General features: G+C 56.9%; 1 protein-coding gene across 1 annotated transcript in view; it reads right to left on the reverse strand.

Moving 5' to 3' along the window:
• The window catches only part of SRRM3 (serine/arginine repetitive matrix 3), a 52941-nt gene extending 47166 nt beyond the window's left edge, over window positions 1–5775 (reverse strand). The window contains exon 1 of the mRNA XM_032430802.1: window positions 5596–5775. The gene's annotated coding sequence lies outside the window, so the exon portion shown is untranslated. The remainder of the gene's footprint in view (window positions 1–5595) is intronic.
• Window positions 5776–6000: the final 225 nt, after the last annotated feature.

Genomic DNA, 6000 nt, shown 5'->3' on the forward strand with positions numbered 1-6000 from the left:
TCCCGGTGGCATGTCTCCAGTACCTGTCCCCTTTGCAGTCACCTCTTCTCAACCCCCCACCTGTTTGTAGTTGGTCTCTTTCTTTCCATGTTTTCCCCCCACCCCCATGCAGCCAGAGTGGGCTTCCTAGAGGGCAGATCTGACCATTTCATGACGATGCTCCAAAGCCTTCTTTGAATTCCACTGCTTTCCAAATAAATCCCCAGCTTACAGTGGTTCTTAAGATCCTCCTCGACCTGCGCGGGCCTGTCACTGCCCCCTGGGCTGCCCTCCACCTTCTACTCCCAGGCATGCCCTGTGTGCTATGGCTACATTAGATTATTCATTATCCTCTTAGCTCACCAGGACTTTTCATAGCTTTGTGTCCACGCTGGTCTCTGGAGTGTCATGCCCTTGCCTTCTCTGTCTGGCACCTTCCCTGTTGTTCTCGAAAGCCCAACTTCAATGCCCCCCCCCCCCCAGAAGCCTCCTCTGGCTGCCCACATCACCATGGTCACCTCAGCCCTATCAGAACATCAGCTCTGTTCCCTCATGCCTGCCTTTCCCACTAGTCTGGGTGCTCCTCAAGGTCAGGGTTGGTGCCTGGTTCTCCTGGGTCCTCAGTGCTCAGACCAGGACCAGAAAACAGGAGGCACTCCGTAGATCTTGACCATGTGGTCTCAGACTCAGATGGCTGCCATGTCTGGGGGGAGCGCACTGGATTTAATCCTGGCCCAAGTCACTTCTCATCACACATCTGGAGGCAGGTATCCTTATGCCCATTGTACAGGGGAGGAAACAGACCCGACTGTGGAGGTTCGGACCTAAATGAGATCAGAGCCCAGGAGACTGGCAATCACCTGATTCCCCGTTCTAAGCTTTCTTCTGAGGTCTTTTTGGATCCAAGGGGATGTATGACCCTCACATGCTCCTCCTCCCCCAGCAGCTTTGGCCCTCCCCTCCTCAGTCTCTGGCTGACTGTTACACGGCCCAAAGCCATCTCTCCAAGGGAAACCCCCATAGCCAGAAGACCCGAAAGGTGTGTGCCCCACCCAAGAAGGAAGGGTGGAGGACAAGGTTCTCCTCCCAGCTCTCACGGCTCCCTTGGGAAGCAGTTCCAGCCATGTCCAGCCTTCAAATGGCCATTAAAGCAAGCTTTTTGAAAAATCTTTAAAGACATCAGAGAATTCTCATGATAGAGTGAAAAATAGGATGCCGGCTTCCCTCAACAGTGTGTTTCCAGTTATTTAACTCTAGGGATCTCTGAACACATGGACAAAATCCTGGAAGAAATATCCCCCATGTTCACAGTGGCTACCTCTGGGTGGTGGGACTACAGATGATTTCTATTTTCTCCTTGGCTTCTCTATTTTCTCAAGTCTTGTGCAAGGAAGATGTGCCATTCTTAGAATCACAAGAATTCAGTGAGACTTGCTTTTACCTGTCTCCAACCTGGGGAGTTTTGGGGGATGGTGGTGGGGATGGAGCTCAGTATGGGACAGGTCTCAGAGCCACAGGCCCTGCTCAAAGCTAGAAATAAAATAGGTAGGCCAAAAGCACCCCGGCTCGGGAAGCTGCCTGTAGCCCAGGGTCTGGTTCACTGGGCCCAGACCACCTCATAGGCCTCAAAGACCCCAGCAGGATGCTAAAGGAACTGTGGCCCTACTTGCCAGCTTCAGCTGGCACAGCAGCCTCTGCATTAGGCGAGAGGCCAGGGAGGGGGTGGCAGGAGGCTGAGGCCAGGCTGAATGCCTAGGAAGCAGCCCCGCAGGTGGATGGGCTGGCAGCATTTGGCTGGGGGTAGGGGTGTCCCTGGGGCTTGGGGGCTGCTCTAGACCTAAGACACCCATGGCCACTGTGGCCTTTCTCCCAGGCTGAGAGTCAGCTTGGGCAGCCTGGACCTGCTCACCTGCCCCGGTCCCCTAGGCCCCCATTCTGAGGGACATGGAGTCAACAGGGCTTGGTCTCTGGGGATGGAGCTGTCACCCTCCTATGCCCAGAAGAAGGTGAAGGAGCAGAACCCAGAGGTCTCAGCAGGCACTAAACCACAGTGAGAACCTAGGCTGGGCCAGCCTGGAGTCTGTAACTGTTGGTGATGAGCCCCTCCCTGTCATAAGCCCCTCTGCTCTTCGGGGCTCCTGCCTCCTCACTGACCTCTCTCTCTCCTCACAGAGCAACCCACCACCCCCCTTCCTCTCTGAACCCACTCTCACTGATTACCCTCTCTGATCCTTCCTCCTCTCTGAGCCCCCCACCCTTTCACACCTAACACAGGTAGGTGTTAGAATTGAGAAGGAACTTTCTTGCCTGACCTCCCCTCCCCACTCAGACTAGACTAGTCACCAGACCAACTCATTCCCTCTCCTGGACCCTGCATCCACTCTTTAGAGCATCAGCTGCAAAATCCCTCCCTCTCCAAGACACCATGAATAAGCCTCAACCACCACACCCCTGCCGCTTCCCTGGATTTGGGGCCTGGGCACTTGTGTCCTGGGAGCCTCCTGGAGTCTAGTGAACAACTCTGGGAGGAGTATGGAGGGCATCTTCAGTGTCCCTGCAGGTCACGTCCAATCCTGGGCCAGGACAGCTAAATCCTGGCTCAGTGAAAGAATCTGGGGTCTCCACACAAGCCACTGGGCCTCTCTGAGCCATATTTTCCCCCTTTAGTTAAGACCCCAAGATTGTAGATGGGAGGGACAGGTGAATTTTAAATCTCAGCTCCAACTAATAAATCAAGCCCTGAAACACTTGGAGGTGACTTCTACCTCTGCCGATAGAACCACAGGCTTCCCGACATACACATTTATAGAGCAGAGAGATCTTAAAATCGTGGTGCTGGCAGGGCTCTCGGGGGTCATCCAGCAAACCCCATCATTTTATGGCTGAGGACATCGAAGCCCAGAGACAGGAAGGGACCTGCTCAAGGTCACACAAGGAGCCAGGGGCGGAGATGGGCCCAGAAAGAAGGTCGAAGGTCCTCAGACTTCTGTCCCAGAGTCCTTCAGCCACTTCTCCCGCCCGCCTCCTCCCACCTCCTGCCGGCCCACAGTGCCTTGGCTGACCCTCACCCAGGAGAGCCTGGGGAATTGAGGACAGAGTGGTGTTGTGGAAGCCACACTGGGTCCCTGCGGCAGTGGCTGTGGGCTGCACCAAGACCTTCCTCTGTGACCTTGGGAAAGTCACGTCACTTCCAGGCCCTGTTTTGCTTCTCTGTGAAAGGAGCAAAACCACCTTTGATTCCAGGTTTTGTGAGGGGGAAATGAGGTCACGTATGTGAAGTGACAGGTGCATGGCAGGGGCTCGGAGGGTGTGCGGGAGTTAAGGAAGGGAGGGTGGGCTCCCCTCATCTCCTCAGCAGAGCCCTTGATGGCTGCTGGGACAGGAGGAGCCTTGATTGTGCCCCGGGGGGCAGTAAGAAGTGGGCAGAGGAAGAGTAAAGTCAGTAGGGGAGGCTGACCCCAGCAGTGCTGCCAGTGGCATGTGACCATGGCCCTGTCTCAGGGGGTGGGGGCTAACCGCTCAGAAAGGAACAGGCAGTCACTGGCTTGCTGAGGTCAGCAAGAGGTTGGCAGGCAGAGGAGGTGAGAAGTGGGTATGGCAGTGAGCAGATGGGCCTGCCAGACCCAGAGTCCCCCTCTGGCAGGCGTGACAGTGGCAAGGGTAGGTTGCGGTGGGAGCACCCAGCTGGCCAGTTCAAAGCACGTTCCGCCTCCAAATATCCCAGTGACCTTGGGGGAGTCAGCTCCTCACTGCACTGCACACCCTCACTCATACGCCTCAGGCTGCCCACCTGGAAAGCCCACATCACGAATCAAGAAACTGGCATTTAACTGGGCCTTGTTATCAAGGGGCTGGGACAGGTCATCAGCTGCACTTCTGCCCCAGGGAAGACAGCTTGGGTGGCTTCGTGACCTTGGGAAAGTTACTCCAGTCTCATTTCTCAGCGGCAAAATAGGGACAACGATGGCTTCCTTGGGAAGCTTTTGTGAGGACTGAGTGAGTCATCTGCAGCACTGTGCCTAGCACGGAGCCTGGTACGAGGCCCTTGGCCAACGTCCACCTCCTCTGGGAAGAGAAAGACGTGCTTCAAACAATGCTGAAAACTTTCCCACCTTTATCCAGCTCCTCCTTAAAAAATGCTTACTTGCCTTCAATCGACTAACACGAGCCCAGCATTTTCCAGTCCCAAAGTCGTCTCCCATCCATTATCTGGATTATTTCTTTGAACAGCAAAGTAGATGCTGTTAACATGACACCTGTTTTACAGATTGGGAAACAGGCTCAGGAAGGGTCAGTGGCTTACCTGAAGTCATGCAGCTTAGATCTGAACCCATGTGTCTCAGACTTCAGAGTCCATGACACCCTACCCACCTATCCCCACCTCTTAAAATCCAATCAAGTCTTTATTCACCCTTCAAGAATCCTCCTCCACCCCTCACAGGAGAGTGGGATGGGGCATAAAGTTAAGGAGCCCAAAAGCTGGTAATGTGTGGGAGCAAGTTCCTAACCAGCTTGGTCCTATTTCTGGCTGGGGAAGAATTTGGTACCTGCTGGGGCCACGACCTTAAGATGCACAAAGAAAGTCTCCAGCCCCTGCCCTGTTCTCCGTCTAAGTTCCTGCCTTTTCTCCTGACACAGGACCAAAGGCCAGCCCCAGGCCCTCCAATGCCAGCAGTGGGTGAGTGAGTGAGGTCTTTGGGGAGTGAGAAGTCACAGCTGGGATAGAGCACAAGCATTGAAGTAGCAGGTCAGACCTGGGTGCCCTACTCTTGCTCCCCACCAAACCCATCCCCACAATGGACCTGCCGCCAGGAGCAGGAACTGCAGGAGGCTTCAACACTGCCCTGGCAGGAGCCCTGAGAGGAAGGGGGAGGAGGATGAGAGGCAGAGGCTGCGTCTCTTCTCTCATCTCTCCTTTAGACCAGGAATTTGCTCTGAGCTCGGGCCCACTCTGAGCTTCAGAAACTCTCCCCAGGCGTTCAAGGGAGGCCACAGAGAACGCCCCAAAACTCCTCGTGGCTATTTTCTCTTCTGTACCCTCCATCCTCTTTCCAGTGTTAGAGTAAATGCCATCCTGTGTGAGACCCAGTTCTCGTTGCCAGGCCTGCCTCCCTAGGGGCATTTGGGCAGCTGGGAAAGGGGCCAGCCTGTCCCCTATGCTGCCACCCCCTGCTGGACAGAAGCCCAGCATTCAGGTGGGGGCTTGCTTCCTCCACCCCTCCCAGTGACCAGCATCTCCATGGGGGTCCCTGCATTGATCTCTCCCTTCCCTAGGGAGCTGGTCCTTCTCCACAGTTGGGGGAGGGCAATTGGACCGCATGTGGGGGCCTCCCTAGCATCCTCGTTGGCCAGGCCATGGTCATTTATGCCCAAGGGAGTCCTGCCCAGGACCCCGCGGGGTTCCCACTTTCTCCATTCCTCTCAGTGAAATGAACAATGTTCCTCATCTGTTTCCCAGTGTCTCGCACCCTGGATCAAACACTCTTGCCGTCCCCCAACCTACCCTCTGCTCCGGGGCCTGTGGACTCTGAGCCCCTGTCCGACCGTGGAGGCCCCGAGGTTCAACCCAGCCCCAGCCCCTCTGGGAAATGCCCCCGCCCCACTAGGGGCTCTCACCTCCCCGCTGACCGCCGCGCTCCGCCGGGTGCTGAAGCCAGGCCCTCTGGCCCCGCTAGTCCCGGCTTCCTCCTCCGCTCGGCTTGGCAGGGCAGCTCCGCGGCACCCACGGCCCCGTGCCCTCCGTCTCCCCGCGGACGCCGCCGCCGCCGCCGCCGCCGCTTGCTGAAATGCTGGACAGCGCACCACCATGGAGGCGGCCTCCCTGCCCGCCCGCCGGCCAGAGCGGCCCGGCCCCCCACAGCGCCCCCCGCAGGCCCGGAGGGGCCCCCGCAGGAGAGGCAAGGAGCGGGGCGTCGAGCGAGGACTCGCCACTGCAGCGACATCAGTTCCACTCCCTGCGGGTGGGAGCACACCAGCACCTGGAGGCGCCCGGGGCCAGGGAGGTTATTAATTTGGAACTGG

This window comes from Phoca vitulina, unplaced genomic scaffold, assembly GCF_004348235.1.
Source record: "Phoca vitulina isolate PV1807 unplaced genomic scaffold, GSC_HSeal_1.0 scaffold45, whole genome shotgun sequence".
Classification (NCBI taxonomy): domain Eukaryota; kingdom Metazoa; phylum Chordata; class Mammalia; order Carnivora; family Phocidae; genus Phoca; species Phoca vitulina.